Raw genomic sequence first — 20,964 nt, 5'->3', positions numbered from 1 at the left:
AGAAAGCAATTATTAAGATACATAAGTGATAATTGAAGCATAGTGCACTGTAATGTATTATGAAAAATCATTTTATTCTGCATAAATTATAGATGCACTAATGTATCTTTATAAACTATTATATATTAGTAAAACAAATGACTGCAGGTAGCAATTTCTTGTCCCACGTTGCTCCTTATAAGGAACATATTGTCATTATAATTCATGTACCCTTAACTTAAAAAGGTTGTCCAAACACCGCACAAATCTAAAAGATAAAAAAAAAAAAAACTTTTTACACACTTTGATTTGAAATATTGTTCTGGTATTTGACTGCTGGTCTCTGATGGCCATTGTTAGCCCCTTAAGACGGCAGCAAATTTTCTTTTTTTTTTTTTTTCCGTGTTACCGTGGAAAGCCATATTTTTTCTTTTTCCCTGTACAGAATCATATGAGGGCTTATTTTTCACAGGTCCACTTGTACCTTGTAATTACACTCTTGACTTAACATCTATCTTCTCTATATTCTTCATGTTAGTACGATTACAATACCCAATTTTTTGTATGTATCTTTTATTTTATTTGACCACTCTAGACAGTTAAAGGAGAAGTCCGGGCTCTGACTTTATTTTTTCCAAAAGAGCAGAGGAGGAGGTGGCTGAAGATAACAACAAGCAATTACCCCCCTGGCTCCAGCGCTGGAGTCTGCTGTCCTCCGCTCTGGTTCCCAGTCCCCTGACCGCTTCCTGGTCTGAGCGGGGGCCTAAGCTGTGACAAGTCAGATCTGCTCAGCCAGTCAGCGGCCAAGGTGGGACCCTACTGTGGCCACTGAATGGCTGAGTGGGCCTGACAGGTCACGACCTACAGTAGGACCCCGCTCAGACCCGGGTGTGCCCGGAGGACGAAGAACCTGAGTGGATGACAGCAGACCCATGCGCTGGAGCCATGAAGGTAGGTGTATATTGTTATGTTCAGCCACCTCCTCCCCGGTTCTTTTGAAAAACAAAAGTCAGAGCCACTCCTTTTATAGTTTAGAAAAATTATTTGTGCTTAAAATTGTCTTATTCTGACTCCTATATCTTTTTTACCTTTCAGTCTGTAAGGCTGTCTGATGGATCATTTTTTGCACTGTGACATGTAGTTTTTATCAGTAACACACTTACATATTTGTAACATTTTGATCAATTTTGGACTTTTTGATTAAAACTTTTTTTATGGGGTGGATTTATTTATAGGAGACTTCTACGAGCTATAACTTTCTCATACAGGTCAATCTAGTACATATATACTGTGTTGATCCATTAACTCTGGACTCGATTGTTAACACTTGCTGTCTGAAGTCTGAGTCAGGCAGGCCCATGAGACCTATAAAATGCCACAGGTGAACTGACAATGGATTGGCTCCCTGAGATTTTGTCATGGGGAGCCGATTTGGACCAAGGAGATTTGTAAAGGCAAATTAAATGCTGCTGTCAGTTTTGACAACTGCATATAAATGGTTAAATAGCTGACATGGGTTGTGGCTCCATACTGACTATTAGTGGCAGCCCCTAGGCATTGTGTATGGAGTGGGCTCAAGTCCCAAGCCTTCTGCATACACCCTTAACAGCATGATCACTTACAGTTATGTGATTATCCATTAAGGGGTTAAGGTACAGATGTTGTGTTGATCATAACAAAGTAATCTCACACTAACAAAGCAGACAAATACTACCAGCAAGAATGACACATTATCTATAGTGATATTGCCTCCCATAGCAGTGATTGACAACTGTGTTTTGATGATCTTATACCTTTTTGCATTGTTTCCTTTCTTGATGTTGGCTAGCAAAGGACACATATCAGATCAAAGTATACTAAAACATTTTGTATTATTTATTTTGTTCTTTAACCCTTTCAGGACCTGGGTCATTGATTCCTCAATGCCCAGGTCATTTTAGGACATCAGCTTATGGGATCATTATGATCCCATAAGCTGATGTCCTAAAATGACCTGGGCATTGAGGAATCAATGACCCAGGTCCTGAAAGGGTTAAAGAACAAAATAAATAATACAAAATGTTTTAGTATACTTTGATCTGATATGTGTCCTTTGCTAGCCAACATCAAGAAAGGAAACAATGCAAAAAGGTATAAGATCATCAAAACACAGTTGTCAATCACTGCTATGGGAGGCAATATCACTATAGATAATGTGTCATTCTTGCTGGTAGTATTTGTCTGCTTTGTTAGTGTGAGATTACTTTGTTATGATCAACACAACATCTGTACCTTAACCCCTTAATGGATAATTAAGTGTCTGCCCTCTCTCCTCTGTCCCCTGCAGCTGTCAGAATCTTGTAACAACGGCAGGGGATAGAGGGGAGGGGGCAGACCTCACAGGCGCGCGCCCCGCACTCCCAGCCTTACCTCTCTCCCCCCACTGGCCTCCATAGCCAGGAAACCGGAAGCCTGAGACTTCCGTTTTCCATGGCTACCATCGGGGCTCTGCGATCACTTCGCAGAGCCCCAATAGACAGCAGACAGAGAATTCTCCCTCTGTAGAGGGAGAATTCTCTGTCAGAAGCCCTATAGATGCTGTGGTCGTGCTTACCGCAATATCTATGGGGTTAACTCTCAGCACCGGAGCGCAGCACTGATAGCAGGGACCCGCCCCGGATGACACAGATGCTGCTTCTGTGCCTGTGTCATCTTGAATCGACTTGTACCTCCTATCCTTCCCATTCTACTTGTTGGAGTGTGGTGAGTGTTTCACACTTGTGTTGTTTGGTGACAGCCTTCTCCGCCGGCGGTGCCTGCTGGGATTTACGGGGGCCTCTGGATATCGGTCCTGTGACAGTGGGGTTGCAGGGCCATTCTATGGCCTCCCTTCCCTGTTTGTACACGCCTTGCGGGCATGGCGGTCGCTGACTGACACGGTGGTGAGTTAGTGTAGGGACCCATGTGAGCCAGGAGACCTGCACGCTGGTACATGGGGCAATATGGTTTGATCAAATTATATACCAACATCCTGGAGTTGGTTTTTAAATGTAGCTGAGAAGCATTAGTATCAGCCATAGGTGTGAGGTGCAGCGCTATTTTCTCTCCTTGTCCGTATCTGAATCGTAAATTAATGTTGCTGCAGCATCGGGCATAGGCTACTGCGACGTTAATTTAAAGTGCGGTGGGGGGGAGAGGGTTAAGGTGTTGCTTATTACTGTCTTTAACAATTCATTATCGTAATGTTTACTAGTATGAAATAATTTTTATAAATCTTAACCCCTTAATGGCACAGCCTAAAATGACCTACATGAAAAAATGAGCAATCCTTGTGTTTTTTTCTCAGACTCAGACACCATATTGGTGAAAAAAACAGTCCTGTATTTAATGTGGTATAGTAATGACAGCAGTGGGCAGGAAAGAAAGCTAAGGGGGCCAGTACGCAAATGGACCAGTGCATGATGGGAAATGTAGTTTTCTATCTTGGTTATAGATCGGCTTTTAGAAAAATTTATAACTGTGGAATGGCAACAGCTAGAAAGGAGATTGCTCAAAAAAACTCGGGGGGACTTGGTCAGTAAGACTAGCTAGCATTTCATTTTTTCATTCTTAGGTAGATAAGCCCTTTAAGCAATATTTTAAGGCTATGTCCCTGCTAAGTCTATTTAGGTTACATTGTTTTTCAATAACGTCCTTTATTTTATAATCAAGATTATTATTAACGACTATCATTATCAAACAACAGCGTTTTCTTTTACCTAAAAAAGACATTGTGGGAACAGAGCCTTATAATGTAAGACATCTGTATGTTACTTTTAGAGCTGATATCAACACAAAAATATACTTTATCATTTATACAATAGGTGTGCAGAAGAATTATGCTTGAGGTTTTATGTCTTCCTAAACTGATTTTGGCCCAAAGAAAAAAAAACAGGATCAAAGGGAAAGGGAAGAGCAGAGATACATTGAAAGAAGGATTGACTAGATATCTCCTTGGAAGACCAGCTATTGTTTGCTTACATAAGGCTTTAGGGTAAATGAAGTCTTACTTATCAAGGTTTCTATGATGAAAAAAACCCTTCAAGATTATAATGACTGTAAAGCATAAAAAAGTTTTATTTAACATTTTTGACATTTTAGACTCTAAACTAGCGAGGTTCTATAGTGGCTGAACAAAAAGTACCAATGTTTTTTGATATTTATTTTAATTTATAATTAGAAAGCAATGAGTCATAGCAAAACTATAAGCATCATTTGTGCTAATGGTTTACTAGAATTCAATTTAACCGAGCCTAATATTGTGACATAAAATAGACTTAAGGAATTCTTTTTCATCTTTCATTGATTATTGAAAAGAAGAAATGCAACAAAACAAAACAACATCATTTTAGTATATTTAGAATCATTTCATTTGGCTTAAAGTGATTGGATTCATAATTTATGCTTTTATGACTCTGCTCTATGCGATTTTCTCTTTTCTATAACAATGTAATTTACTTTACGTTTATTTCCCAACTGTACTATTTTACAAAATAAAATATTTATAAAACTGTATTTATATTGACTTGAGCTTCCAATGATCACGCTGTTAAGAATTTAAAGCTTTTTGCATTGTTATTTATTAAGTTGAAGGTATTGTGGAAGTCTTCTTGATTTTATTTAGTATATTGAATTTAATACTTTGACAAAAATGTTTCCCGTTTCCTCTAAATTCATTGGTTTAATCTCATAATAGTCAATCTTCTCAGAGTTTTTTCACATACTGTACATAACTTAAAGGGGTTGGCTACTTTATAGTAAAATAGCTCAGTACAAAGTATTGGTAAGTGTGCTCAATGTATATAGTGACAGCAGTTACCTGTGTACATCATAGAGCTAAAATCAGACTCCCCTTCACCAGGCTGGGCTGCCATGCTCTGTTTGGTTTCTGTCCATAAAATGGCTGACATGGAGGAGCATGTGACCAGGCCCTGTCCCCTGTGTCCTCCATAGACATATACAGGCTCAGTGGTGGACACTGGGGAGCGGGGCCTGGTCACATGATCTTATGGACCAAAACACCACAGAGCAGGGCAGCCCAGCCTGGAGGATGAGAGTCTGTTTTTAGATCTATGAGATACACAAGAAGCTGGTGTCAGTATATACAGTGAGTACACTTACTAAGGCTGGGTTCACACTACGTATATTTCAGTCAGTATTGTGGTCCTTATATTGCAACCAAAACCAGGAGTGGATTGAAAACACAGAAAGGATCTGTTCACACAATGTTGAAATTGAGTGGATGGCCATTTAATGGCAAATATTTGCTGTTATTTTAAAACAACGGCTGTTGTATTGAAATAATGGCCGTTATTTACTGTTATATGGCAGCCATCCACTCAATTTCAACATTGTGTGAACAGATCCTTTCTGTGTTTTTAATCCACTCCTGGTATTGGTTGCAATATTAGGACCACAATACTGACTGAAATATATGTAGTGTGAACCCAGCCTAATACTGTACACTGACCTATTTTATGTTCAGTACAGTATGTAGCCAAACCACCATGGTCAAGAAGGACATTTTGCTATTTTAATTTATTTTAATAATCTGTTAATAATCTAATAATTTAATGTTTACAGATTCCAGTAAAGTTTTTTTTTAATCTGTTGATCCTACCCAGCAAATAATATACACATTATATCCCTCACATTGTCCGCAGCACATTTTCTTATCTTATCGTTCGTGGTTCTCTCTTAAAATTGTTGTTTGCTTTCATAGTATTTGATTCATTTAACATATAATAGATATATAATGGAATTTCCTTCAAGCATTTACATCGTATACATAATTTCACACTTTTTTTCCATAAGAAATGTGTTTTGCATAACATTCACCCAGTGAAATTACACTTATTCCTTACACCTCACAGGCAATTATTATAATTTAGCAAAAAAAAAGAAAAAAAAAAAGAAAAAGGAAACAATACTCCTATAGTGAATGGCGTATAAGGACAAAAGTTTAAAATAAACTGCATTTCAGAAAAAAGTCAATAAAAATCAATCAAACAGTCCCACCTGCATTAAAGGCGAAGTCTGGCCATTTTTAAAATTCGGCAGCAGGAAGGAGCAGGGGGGACTTTCATAAAGAGTAGGAACTTACCTTTCCCTGTGCCCGCGGTGAGCAGCAACGCCAGCCTTGATATCCTCGCTAGAAGGAATTTTCCCCTGAGTTGTGATGACATCACGACACGGGGGGAATATGTCTATCCCAGCTAATGGACAGACCACGTCCCGCCCAAGACACTGACTGGATGAACGGCCAGTACATCAGCCGGGTCATGAGATCGGCAGCGCCAGAGATCCCGGAGCCCAGCGGGCACAGGGAGAGGTAATTCCCACCTGCCCCTGTTGGCTGCAGAATTAAAAAAATGGACAGACTTCTCCTGTAACCCCTTAAAGGGAACCATTCACCCCGTGGCCCCCGGCAGAAACTGACATACAGTGACATAAAGTTCAATATACTTACCACATCGCTCCCGGTCCCGTCCCGAAGCCCGTTGTTGACACGGAGAAATCGACGATTCTTCTTCTCGCGCCCATTATGGTAATGAGCGCCGCCGGGTCCGAAGTCCAGCCTTCTCCCCGCCTCCGACACTTGATTGACGCCAGGTCCTCTTCCTCCTCGTCTTCTTTCTTCTCGCCGGATCCCGCGCAGGCGCCGTGACAGTCGTTTTCGGCGCATGCGCAGTTCACAATTGAAGCCGCTCCGCAGCTTCACTGTTTATTGCGCGTGCGCCGATTTGCTCGAAGACCGTATCCTGTTTACCGCGCAGGCGCAGAAGAGGTGACGAGACCATCACAGCGGCGCCTGCGCGGGAATTCGGCAGAAGACGTCAATCAAGTTCCAGGAGGCGTGGATGGGCGGCGACGAGAAGAGGACCTCATGAATAAGTTGGACTCGTCCGTCGTTTCCTATGGACGTTGGACTCATCTCAGCTCATTACCATAATGGGCGGGAGAAGAAGAATCAGCGATTTCTCCGTGTCAACAACGGGATCCGGGACGGGACCGGGAGCGATGTGGTAAGTATATTGACCTTTATGTCACTGTATGTCAGTTTCTGCCGGGGGCCACGGGGTGAATGGTTCCCTTTAAGTTCAAAGCCAATTTTCCTTTTTGTGCTTTTGCCTTTTCCACTTTATGTTTAAAAGGCCATAGCACTTGCATTTTTTTTTACCTAGAGACCCATATAAGCCCTTTTTTTTGCAACACCAATTGTACTTTGCAATGACAAACTTTATTTTCCCATAAAATATGCTGCGAAACCGGAAAAAATTAATTTAAGCCTTCAAATTGAAAAAAAAAAAAGCATTTGTTTTCATTTTAGGGAGTTTTGTGTTTACGCTGTTCACCCTATGTTAAAACTGACTTGTTATCTATGTTCCTCACATCAGTATGATTACAACTATATGTAACTTTTATGACTTTTATTTTATTTGATGGCTTTTAAAAAATGACCTTTTTTTTAAAAAAAACTAAATGTTTAAAATCTCTCTATCCTTATAACCCTTATAATGCTTTCATTTTTTTGGTCTATGGGGCTCTGTGAGGTGTAATTTTTGTGCCATGATCTGATCTTTCTATTGGTACCTTGTTTGCGCATATGCAACCTTTTGATCACTTTTTATTAATTTTTTTCTGGATTTGATGCGACCAAAAATGCACAATTTTGTACATGGTAATTTTTTTTGGAGCTTACGCTGTTTACCTTGCAAGATCAGGAATGTGATAATCTAATAGTTCATGCGATTACACACGCAGCGATACCAAACATGTTTGTATGTTTATTTATTTATTTACATTTATAAAATGGGAAAAGAGAAGTGATTTGGACTTTTATTTATTAATATATATTTTTTTACTTTTCTTTTAACATTAACTAGAAGTCCCCCTGGGGGACTTGTATATACACAGCAATGATCAGTGAGATCAGTGATACATTGCTCTGGCCTGCTGCAGACCAGAGCAATGTATTGCCGAGCCGAGATCAGCGTCAGTGTGACGCTGAGGCCTGGCCGGAAGAACAGATCTCCCACTAGACACCAGGGACATAAGGCACAAAGTATTTTTAAATGCAGCTATCAGGTTTGACAGCTGCATTTAAATGCTTAATTAGCTGTCGCTGTAACGGGACCCACGTCGGCTAATAGACGCACTCCCCGGCTGCAGATAGTAGCCAGGAGTAGCGCCATTCAGAGCGGGGCCGCTCTCTGAACTCCCCTCATGTCACCATGATGTACGAGGTACGTCATGAGACGCGAAGGGGTTAAAATGGTACCAAACAAAACTACCGGTCATGCTAAAAAAAAGGCCCCCCTCACACAGCTCCATATTGAAATATATCTATATCATAAAAATTAAAGTCTGTCTGTCTGTCCCGTATAGACTTCCAAACGCCTGAACTGTTTGACCCCAAATTTGGCCCACAGATACATTGGGTGCCCGGGAAGGTTAGAGTGAAGGTCCCATCTCTGTCAGATGTACAGTAGGGGAGTGGGAGGGGGAAAAGCGCGCCATAGAGATGAATGGGAGAATCTCCACACTGCACACACAGGTGATATAATTAGTGCTGCAGCTGCCCAGGAGAAACGGCAGTCGGAAGCCTTACCAACCAATAGGAATCATATTGGTTGCTAGGGCCAGCTGCCTCAAAACAGATCCACAGAAATAAATACAGTAAGGGTGCCTTTACACCTACCTACACCACGTATTCAGTTATTTCGATCTAATCTGCTGCGGATCTGCTGCGGTAATACGCTGCAATACGGTGTGTGTGAAGCTACCCTTAGGGTACAAACACACTGGACGTATCCGCAGCGGTTTTCTCGCTGCAAATTCGCAGATTGACATCCCGCTGGGAGTTTGTCAGCAGCCCGCCCCGTTAAACCCCCGCCGCCGGAGTGTATACATCACCTGCTCCCCGCTCCGGCTTGCTTCGGGGCTTCCGTTGTCTTCACGTCCCGCTCACTTATTGGCCGAGCGGGAGGGAGTGTATACAGTATAGGAGTACCTGCAAGGGGGGAGTGTATACAGTACCTGCAAGGGGGGTATACATTATTAGAAACTTTGAAACCTCTTCTGTGTTGTCCTCACCACGGATGAAAGGTAGTGCCTAGGAGGGCCAGGTTATGATGATGCAGGATTGTGTATGCACTTATTATTATAAGCTGCAGGTTTTCTGCACTCACACCTTACTTATGGTCTGCAGTCAGCAGGGGGGGGGGAGCCCCAAACTATACACTACAAGTATACAGGACCCTAGAACTATACACTACAGGTATACAGGACCTCCATCAACTAAATACTACAGGTATACAGGATGTCCACTAACACTGTCAATGTTGTATATAACCAGGCTCAGCATAACACTACCAATGTTATACATAACCAGGCTGTATATAACACTGCCAATGTTGTATATAACCAGGCTGTATATAACACTGCCAATGTTGTATATAACCAGGTTGTATATAACACTGCCAATGCTGTATATAACCAGGCTCAGTATAACACTGTTATTGTTGTATACCAGGCTGTATACTGTACAACACTGTCAATGTTGTATATAACCAGGCTGTATATTACACGGCTGTATATAACACTGCCAATGTTGTATATAACCAGGCTCAGGATAACACTACCAATGTTGTACATAACCAAGCTGTATACTGTATAACACTGCCAATGTCACATATAACCAGGCTGTATATAAAACTGACAATGTTGTATATAACCAGGTTTTGTATACAGACTGATCACATGACATCTCAAATTGGCTATTAGGTATTTAGAATGTTTAAAGTTTTTAGTTTACTGTATATCTAATGTGCATAAGCTACAATAAACAGTACAGAACTATCGGGGCATATAGTGTATAAAGGGGTACACAGGGCTCCTGGTGATTTCCCCTTAAACAAAAAAAACAAACAAACAAGGGCATAGATTGCCTCCTGGGCGACCTTGGAACAAATCTAATTAACACACTCACACTTTATACCCGGGCAGCGCTGGGTACATTTTCTATAATATATATATATATATATATATATATATATATATATATATATATATATATATACATATATATATATATATATATATATATATATATATATATATATATATATAAATTCACAATGTACTTTATAGAACATATAATAGAATGGAATAAAAGAGCAGGCTGTTTCCATAGCACACAGGCTGCCGAGACTGAATTTTCATCTCTCTTAATGAATGTTGGGGTGTAATTCTGAAGTGACGTCACTCCAGCACCTCACACTGCATAACACCAGATGAATATTCATTAAAAATGGCAGGCCTGATCTGTAGGCTAAGGGCAGTAGTCCCACCCCAGTGCACCACACCATTTATTTGCATATGTAATAAAGTCAAGATTTCCCGACAAAGGATGCTGACAATGATGGTAACAAAATTACCTGCATTCTTAGTGGCCGTGTGCTATGGGAACATAACAGCAGGTTAGATTCTTCTAACCTCTTGTAAGTTGCATTTTAAACTGAAGCTTATTCTAAACTTCTCATATACCACTCCAAAAAGTTCTTAAAAACCTTATTTTAGCCCTTCAATTCAATTTTTAATGTTTTTACCCATTACCCTGATAGGACATATATGACTATTATATGGAAGGTATATAATAACTACCCACAGGGCATTTTATCTTCATGGACAAAAATAAAAGTAGCAGGAACCTGTGATAAATCTATAACTTTGTCTTTATGTAAAAACCTTTGATAAAGTAGACCAGACATGGGCTATGTTCACACAACATACTATTATTTAAAAGAATGGCCGCTGTTTTCCATTGAAACAAAGGTCATTCTTTTCATACTGCAAAGAAATGCACTGAAGTCAATGGAACAACGGTTGTTGTTTTCATACAATTCATCAAACAAAGGACATTGTTTGGTGCTAGAGATGAGTGGGGAGAATGTGGCGAATCAAAATCCGCAGCAAATCGGGCTGTCAATTTGCAAAGCAAATTCCTGTCAATTCGTTAAGGAAATTAGCAAAAAAACAAAATGGCGGCTTCACATGCTGTCTGGAGCGTCACTGGGCATGAGAAAGGGATAACCATAATCCCTAGTGCCCGTCCAATCAGCTGCAAGCCCTTCTGTGATGTCAGCACCTCCCCCTTTATATAAGGTGGTTCGGTAATGGAAGTGGCCAGTCGGCTGTGTGTGGAGGAGAGAGCAGGATGGCAGCAGGCAGTTACAGCAGAGCAGGGAGAGACTAACAGAGCGATTTAGGGACAGAGAGGAGAAGAGAAGAGAGGATAGGAGGGCTGATTGTGAGTCATTTTTTGGTGGTAGCTGCCAACCAAGTGTCCAGTTTACCAAGTAACTGGGTGCCTATAGGAATTCACTGGGATTAGTGAAGACACACTCCATATTATTCAGTCACTGGGCACCTCCACTGGTCACTGGGAAACTCCTATTAAGTTATACCAATGAATGGAGCATGCCCCTTATATAATTAGTGCTTGCACTCCACTCCTACTGTGTTATATACAAGTAAGTTGGTTTTCATTAGATTGGATAATTGACTGGATGATAGACCTTTTTTTTATTGTGGTTTTCCAATTTTTTGACACTGTTCAAGACCTTGCTTTAACAAAGTCGTTCTTCTGTAATAGACCCAGTAATTTAGCTACTATGGTGCTTAGCAGATAAAGAAACAGTGAGTTAGCAAACACAGACATCAATGTTTTTCCATGTATCACTGTAGCTACTATAGTTTTGGCTGTTTTATTGAAACGTGTTAAGATTCGATTCACGGATATTAACAAATTTGACCCAAAATTCGCAAAACAAATTTCTGCCGGCTTCGCTCATCTCTATTTGGCATTCAAACAATGGCAGTTCCTCCATACATTGTGTGAAAACAATGGCCATTGTTCCATTGACTTCAATGCATTTCATTGAAGCATAAAAACAACGGTCGTTGTTTTAATGGAAAACAACGGCCATTCTTTAAAAAATAGGACGTTGTGTAAACACAGTCTCAAAATTTATGCCAGAGACCATCTTTTATGAAGTTTTTATTATATTTCAGTATACAACAAAAAAGTTTTGTCAAAATGAAGCAGCAAGAAAATAAAGCAACACTTGAATCTACTGTATATAGACACTGAATGTAATTTGGGCCCAATTTAAATTTGTTCTATCATCACTTATTTCAAAGAGTTTCTTTGTTTAATTTCAGTCTCTCCAATGACTCCTGCTTTGTTATCCCAGTTTTCGAACATAATTCACTGATTTAGCATTCTTTGCTGCAAAGAGAGGGAATTATAACTTTCTGTGCAGCTTTAGATTGTCATGTCTATTTTTACAAAAATGGCTATTGTATAAAGAAATGTCTGCTTCTTGGTAAACAGGCTTTGAAAGAATCATTTTAACTTGAAAAAAAAATTACCATTACTAGATTTAGAGTGCTTGTCATTTCCACTGTTTGTTTTTACTCATTTGCTTTGGTTTACAATGTAAGCTCAGTGCACTTTGAGCATTTAATCCGTTGCTTTCCCCTCCTGCCTCTATTTCTGATTTCCTGGGAATTCTACTATTTGGCAGAAGGTGTTTAAGCCATTTACAAGGCTAAGCAAGAGCTGGAAGCCTTCCAGGCATGTATGAATAAAACCTCTGCAAACAACAGGGACCAAGGGGCCAAGCTGGAAAATCATGTGTGTAGATTTTGTTCTTTTGAAAATGCCTCTTGCTTTTTATACTGCAGAAGCCCTTTTAGCAAAGCTATAATATTTCATTCTCATTGTATTGCTTTCAGATATTGCTCTAATATTATGTCTATGGGATCACGTGTAATGCAGAAAGGCTGACAAATAAATAAATTAAAAATGCCTTTTTTATTTGTTTTTTTATGGAGCATTTTTTATTTTTCTTTAATGCGTAAACGTACATCCTGGCGCCATCAGGGGAGTTGAGAAGGGGGCGTTGTGGCGACCCTGCTCTTAATTGCCGCTATCTGCAGCCCGGGACTGCAGCAATTAGCGGGCATAGTCCGATCACCATGCTCGCTGTGGAGTTGAGAGTCTATTTTATATACCAAACTGTTACTAACTGTGTTCTATGGCTATGGGAATTTTGTTATTTTATGCTCTTTGCTTTAATTCAAGGTCTGGACTGGGAGTCTTCGCCAATAGATAACAGCTAGGGAGGTTGGAGACTGATACAATGACTTCTTATGTAGAATGTGTGAACCCACCTGTGTCCTTATTCTTCTACTTGTCCTCCTCCTACATTTTGAAGTCTTCTTTTTAAGATATAAACTAAGGGTTGTTTCCATAATAAACAGAATCAGCTTGAACACTGGCTGGGTCTTATGTGTTTGGTTGATACTCGCGGCAGACTGCAGCTGCCACACTACTTTACCAATTTTGAAAGACCCAGGTATAGCTTAGAGACTTTTATTCTAAGTTCTCATATATTGTAATGAGAATCACGTGTTAGTATACATTGTAGATTTAAATGTTTCTCTTATGAGGGTCATCCCCTGACCCCATACTTGACACCCTAACATTGCTAATAAGGCATTTAGATGCAGCTGTCAAAGTTGACAGCTGCATTTAGATGCCTCCCCCCCCATCCATGGATGTCTAGTGGCAGGAGGTCCCTGCTTCCTATCCAGCCGGGGGTCTGTGCTGTAACGGCACTGCTCCCGTCTCTGCAATCTATTGTTGTAGGCTGCAGCAGCCGAGAGCAATAGATCATCGATCTCATTGATCTGTACAGTATATATGTACTGTATAGATCTCAATGAGAGATCAATATAGTATTACTAGAAGTCTCCGAGGGATTCCTAGTATTTTTTATTCATAAAAAATCCCCATCCCTAATAAAAATCTGAATCACCGCAAAATCTGCAAAAACGAAAATTGTCCTGGTCCTCTAAGGGTTAATAACTTTTTATTTTTTTTTATTCAAGAGGACCACATAAGAGATGCCATTGAAAGGTATACAATAATTGTTGAATGGCTAGTAACAAGCTAACTAGACATCAATAGACTGTGCACAAAAGCATTGGCTTCTATGCACAAAAAGTACAGTATTTTAAACATATATATTCCCACGTTTAACAATAATTCTGTATCTGCCAGATGTAGACCCACCTTTTATCTTTTTCTTCAATTGTCTCTTGCAGCGATGAGCTTCAAAGAGCCACAGGTTACGTTGTTATCATTCAATCTTACAATTTGTTGTTGGATCATTTACTGCTATGGTCAGATAATTTTTAAAGCAGTCTACGGGGAAAAAATCAATGGATGAAATTTCCTCATAAAACTGGTACAGTAAGCAAAGCTCCAGGAGGTTATACTACATGAATCATAGCAATATTACAATTATCCTTACTATTTATATATATTTTTAGTGTTGTGTTGTAAAAAAGAAAAAAAAAAGGCAGTTCTGACACCATTGAAATGGAATCTTGTTTACTTTTTGCTTCATTGAGCTGTGCTCGAAGATTTAGTGCTGTGAGGTGCCAATCTAACAAATTGTTAACTCAATAACATGTCAACTGATTCTATACTGGCCTTTGGTCTGCTAGACCTTTTCCTGTCAGAGTTTCCTACAGTTTCCAAGCGCCTTTTAATGGTATAGAAAACTGTACCGACTGCATCTTGGCTTTCTTGGCAATTTCTCTGGAGGACAGACCTAGACTTCTAAGGGTTATAATTGTGTTTTGTTAATTACCTGTCCAAAACTGTCCACATCCTGCCCTAGAGAGTGTTACTGCAGCATTTCAGCACTAGGTATATTATATAATTTTCTTCTTTTAAAGAGGAAGTCCTACAAACACTAAAATCAGCAGACGGGGATGGGGGGTTGGGCTGGGAGAATATATTGAACAAGTGAACTCCATGAACAAGTGCTTCATGGTGCCAGCTCTTCTGGCTGCAACGTCATGGCCCAACTGAGCGATTGTCCGCTCAGGCAGTCAGTGACTAGGGCATCGTCCAGCCCCAGTCACTGATTAGCTAAGTAGAAAATCGCTGCCATGAATGGGACTTTGGAGTGGCGCTACGAGGCACAAGGAGTTTACTTGCTTTTTATTTTTTCGCCACCCCCCCCACCCCCTGCCGATTTTAGTGTTCGTGGGACTTCTCCTTTAACTTACATATGAAGGTATGAACATTTTTACTGTATTTGATATACTGTACTACGTTTTCTACTTTTTCAATTAGATAGATAGATAGATAGATAGATAGATATTGTAGTTGTCAAAAGGTAAGTTTTTTTCTTATAGTCTTAATAGTCATAATGCATTTTCAGGGCCCATCGCATCAAGGCTCCTGCAATAGACTCCCTGAGCCGCCATTATTTCAGCACCCGGCGGCCAAGCAGCTTGCAGTTAAATGATATAATGGGACATATTTCTGGTCCCGTTCTTGGAGATGTCCATGCAGCCAAACATTGGTTACAGCAGTGATCCACCTCAGCCAGTCGTTGACTGAGAGGTCACGTCTCTGGATTTGAGAGGTTGAGAGAGGAACCAGGAAGTGATGAGCAGTAGGGAACATGTGTGTGAGTATAGCCTTTTTTTTAATGCTATGTTGACAAAAAATAATAAAAAAAGACAAACAGCCCATTTAAAGCCAACGGTTGTATGATGTTAATCTAGTTACTCTGTTGATACCATAAAGGTAAATATCCAAGTCCACCAAAGTGGTCCTTTCCAAATCCAATTTCCAGAGTGGCTCTCTATTTTTAATTCCTAATTTTCACCATGAACTCTTTGCTAGTCCTCAGCATGGCTTACTCTTATATGCCTGCTTCCCATCATAGTGCCCATTCTCATTCCTTGTGCCCAGCTTGGCTTCCCATCTCATTCCTAGACCAGAGAAGGGTTCTTTTCTAATTCCTGCCCACCATTATGTCCCATTCTTTGGTCCATTTTTTTTTCCATATAAACCTTATTTCCAGGATTGTTTTCCTCTCTTCACTGGTCCCCAGCCTGACTCTCCAACCTATTCCTAGTCCCATCATGGCTTATTCCTAGTTACCTAAAGGGCTCCTCATCTCATTTCTAGATGGCAGGATGGCTGCCAATTTCATTCCAACTTTCCAGCATGACTCCCCATGCTAAAGATATCTGTTCTTACCTATCTTATTCCAAGTAACATACAGAAAGACCAAGCAATATTGACTAGTATTACATAAGGGACAATTTGCAGAAGATTGATAACTGTAGCTCAGAAAATGTTTCTATTCTATTGATATATATCTTCATGTTCTTGTTAATAGAGCAATGTTGCCTTTACCTTTATAGTAAAGTAGATTTTAAGGACTTTTTTAAAGTCCCTTTAAGGGTCCATTCACAGGTACTGTATTGAAACAGATTTCATGCTGCGAGTTTCTCACAGTGAAATCCGATGAGATACTCATGTAAAAGTGAATATATACTGCTGCGGTTATATAAAGAAATAAAATAAAACAGAAGCCATTCTTGCCTGTCTGCGCTCCTGCTTGCAACTCCGAGCCCCCCGTTTAGTGATGGTATGCTCAGCCAATCACTGGCTACAGTGGGACAGCACAATAATTGCCTCAGGGGGCTGTCAATCAGCAGGGGACCTTATAAATTAAGCACTATTGCTATGTTCACACAACGTCAAAAATAGAGAAAAGGTGCCAGATTGTGATATTTTACTGTGGATGTCAAAATAACGAACATGATCATTATTTTCGGATGTCTTTTGCAAACAGCGGATGTTTTTTATTAGTTGTTCACACACAGTTTTTCTTTTGTCACCGTTCTTTCTCCATTTTTACTATTAAATTCAATGGACATTTCAATTAACCCGCATCCGTTATTTTAGACTCAAAATGACTGACGTCATTTTAAACAGAGCTGAAAACATAGCCTATATCTTGTTATACAACCTTATGGCACTCCATTCTCACAGTGCCACAGACTTCAATGTAAGTCAAAATTACAGTCTGTTGCTATACTATAAGTGTTAATGGACCCTAAACCCTAAAAAAATTATTTAATTTTCCATGTGAATGTGCTGCTGTTACTACTTTTATTTTAAATTGCAAGGTAATTTTTGTCATTTATAGGGTCATTTGTAGTGTTTGCTTTTTTGAAATTTTACAGCTATTTGCTTATTCTAATGGGTTGTCCCTTTTGGGAAAGCTAAGTAATTAAACTGAAACAACATTGAGATACAAAACACTTCCTTGCTGTTCAGGTCAATATTTTTGTCCATAAAATGCAACATTATACAGTTACTTTTGATCTTGTAAAATGATTAGTAAAATTGCCATGTTGATGGTTAAAAGGGCTTAAAAAAATATTTATTTGGTAATTTAATGCTATTAACCCCTTTATGACCAAGGTCATTGATGCCCGGATGTCTGGGTCAAATTGAAGCAATGTCGCCTCCTCGTCTTCTAAGAGCCATAGCGCTTTTATTCTTCCACCTACAGTTCTGATTGGGGTGTCATTTTTTGTGTCATGATCTCTAGTTTTTATTGGTATCATATTGGTGTAAGAGAAAAATTTTGATTTATTATTTTTTATTGTTATATTATATTATTATAATATATAATAAAAAAAAAATAGCAATCATGGTGGTTTTTTTTCCACTTTTCATTTATGCTGTTAACCTTGTGGTAACATTATTGTTATAGTTTAATAGATCAGAAAATTCTCCACTCTACAATATGTAATATGTTTATTGTTTATTTATTTTTATTTGTATAATGGAAAAAGGGGTAATATATAGAGATTAGCGAACCGGGTTCGGGTTCGAGTTGATCCGAACCTGAACGATCTGCAATTAATAAGTGATGACTGCTGAACTTGGATAAAGCTCTAAGGTTGTCTGGAAAACATGGATACAGCCAATAACTATATCCATGATTTCCACATAGCCTTAGTGCTTTATCCAACTTCAGCAGCCACCGCTAATCAAATGCCGAAAGTTCGGGTTCGGATCGACTCGAGCATGCTCGAGGTTCGCTCATCTCTAGTAATATATATGTTTATTGGGGCATTTTATTAGGGTTTAAAAAAAATGTTTTAAAACTTTTTTTATTTTTACACATTTAGAATTGCATATATAAGTCTCTTAGGGACCTAGGTTCTGATTGCATATAATGCTATGTCATAGCATTAAATTCATCAGTATTATCGTCAATCTGTTGATAGACTCTGCCTGAGAGCAGACTCCATGAACAGATTGACGGTCCGCCAGGACAGAGGTAAGTGGCTTACCCCCGTCTGTCAGCACATGTGATTAGGACCCCCGCAGGGTCCCGATCTGTCAGTGACAGGCCCTTGTCTCGTCACTGACTATCTTAAATGATGAAATTGCTTTGCGTTTAAGGGGGTTAATGACAGGCAGTTGCGGGACCGAGTCTGTGAAGTTCATCCTGGCCGGTACTGCAGTGACCTTAATTTATTTTTACTTGGAATGCAGTCACATTACTTTGTGCCCACATTCCAATTACCCATAGCTGACAATGTAAAGTGCGGCTGGAGTTGCACTTTACATTGTCTGCACTGTTAGTTTTGTGCCGCCACTATTCAATGAATATCGGCCGGCAAAACTGACGTGTCAATTTTCTGTGCGGCCAAATGGAATCCCTGACGGAGTGTATAGTAGACTTTAACTCGATCAGCCACTTCATTAAATAACAGCCATTGTTGAAAACCTGCAACACTGCCCATTGTTTAATGAATTTATAAGTTGTGTGAACTTAGCCTAATAATGTACTCTATTAAAGTCAGAGAGAAATAGGAAAGCAGTGCACACTGTATAGAATATTGACTGTAACCCTCATTTAAATAATGAGCATGTTCATTAAGACCTGCTTTTAGAAAACACAGCCTTTTCTTATCTGGTTACACATCTGTTTTTACAATTTATAAAAATATAATTCTTCAAGTTACTGGCACTACATTTCTAAAGATGGATCTTAGTTCCAGGGATTTACTCTGATGGCCATACTAAGAGTTGAGAAATTTTTTTACCCTAATGTGGGCCGATTGTTCTCCCACTTTAAAGAGTTTTTGCATAGAATTATACAGTAGGTTGTATTAAATGGAAATTTGTCTATTTCGCAACCTTATCAACTATAGTTCAACTGGTCATGCCTTCTTACCTTTTATCTTTTGTGACGCTAAAACGTTACAAGGTTACGAGGTGGATGTGACCTACTTTCTTTAGCATAGAGCACATTTATTTAGTAGGGAATAGACAGGATGAGCATTGCCTGAGCAATGGTTAGCTTCCCCCTTAGAAACAAAAATGAGAAATACTTTTTTTTTTTTTTGCTGTAACTCACCAGTTGATTTTTACATTTTATTTTGCACATTTATGTAAAATTATTTTCAGCAAACATCAATGGTGTAAACTAATGAACAGCAATGTACAGTACTTTAAGTAGAGTTGCGCTAACTTCGAGCACGACTATGGCTTTATCCATATTTTTCAGAACTTCCTAGGGCTGCATCCAACTTCTGCAGCCACCACTTATTAAATGCTGCAGGTTCGAGTTCAGACAAACCTGAGCATGCTTAACATTTGCTCAACTGTAACTGTAAGGTATTCTAACAATAAACCATGGTAAATATCTTGGTAGCACGTTAACGCATGGGTTCACCATCTCCAGGGTAACATGGCTTAAGTATTAAGAAATTATCGCTCCAACATACTTCATTAGGTTCAGATCTGGAGCATAATTAGTTTATTGTCTTCAAAAAAAAGATTTGCAATTGCAGCAGCTACATTGCACATGTTAACATGTGCATCACTGTCATATGATTTCTTATAGTATATAGGTGTAAATGTATAATAGTAAAGTGTATAAATACTACCTAGTTTACATTGTATTGTATCACTGCTTGAGAAAGGCTTATTCAGCCGAAACGTCACGCACCGGTGTGTCATTAAACACGTTTTTTCAACTTTACCTCTGGACGTGCTGTCTCCTACTTCATTGCTGGATCTTCTACCACCCTGGGCCAGGGTGGAGAGACGGGCACCCACCTCAACCATACTGGGTTTGTGCTGTTGTACAACATTTTGCTTCCTGTATAATAGTATATGTATGAAGAGTCTCTTGTGGTCAGATATTAACAGGCTATAAAATTGGTTTTCATTACCATTAAAATACTTAATGCCCCACTTTTATGGCTGATTTTCTTTTATAACTATTGATTAACCCATAGCTGCACCAGGACGTTATTGAACGTCCTCGTGCCGCTATGGGAGTTCAGAGGGGGGTCGCGCGGCGACCACCCTCTGAACTGCCGCGATCCCGGGTGCCGCGTGTAGCCCGGGCTCGCGGCTATTAGCGGGCACGGTCCGATCGCCATGCCCGCTAATTAAGTACTTAGAAGCAGCTGTCAAAGTTGACAGCTGCTTCTAAATACTTACTGATATGCATCCCTGGTGGTCTAGTGGGGGGATCGCCCCCCTGCGGCGCGATTGCGGGGGGGCGATCCCTGCATCCATACCGGGCCGGGGTCTGCTCCGTAATGGCGCTGATCCCGGCTCGGCATTCTATTGCTTTTGGCTGCAGCAGCCAAAAGTAATAGAACACCGATCTCATGGATTCATGCAGTATAACTATACTGCATGGATCTCTATGAGAGATCAGAGTGCATATACTAGAAGTCCCCCAGGGGGGCTTCTAGTATATGTGTAAAGTAAAAGAAAAATGTATTTTTAATAACACAAAACCCCCTCCCCTAATAAAAGTCTGAATCACCCCCCTTTCCCCATTTTATAAATAAAAATAAATTAATTAATTAATAAACAAACATGTTTGCTATCGCCGCGTACGTAATCACCCAAACTATTAATTAATCACATTCCTGATCTCACACTGTAAACGGCGTCAGCGCAAAAAAATCCCAAAGTGCAAAATTGCGCAATTTCTGTCGCATCAAATCCAGAATAATTGTAATAAAAAGCGATCAAAA

Source organism: Dendropsophus ebraccatus, chromosome 3 (genome assembly GCF_027789765.1).
Source record: "Dendropsophus ebraccatus isolate aDenEbr1 chromosome 3, aDenEbr1.pat, whole genome shotgun sequence".
Lineage (NCBI taxonomy): Eukaryota > Metazoa > Chordata > Amphibia > Anura > Hylidae > Dendropsophus > Dendropsophus ebraccatus.
This window is presented reverse-complemented; position numbering follows the sequence as displayed.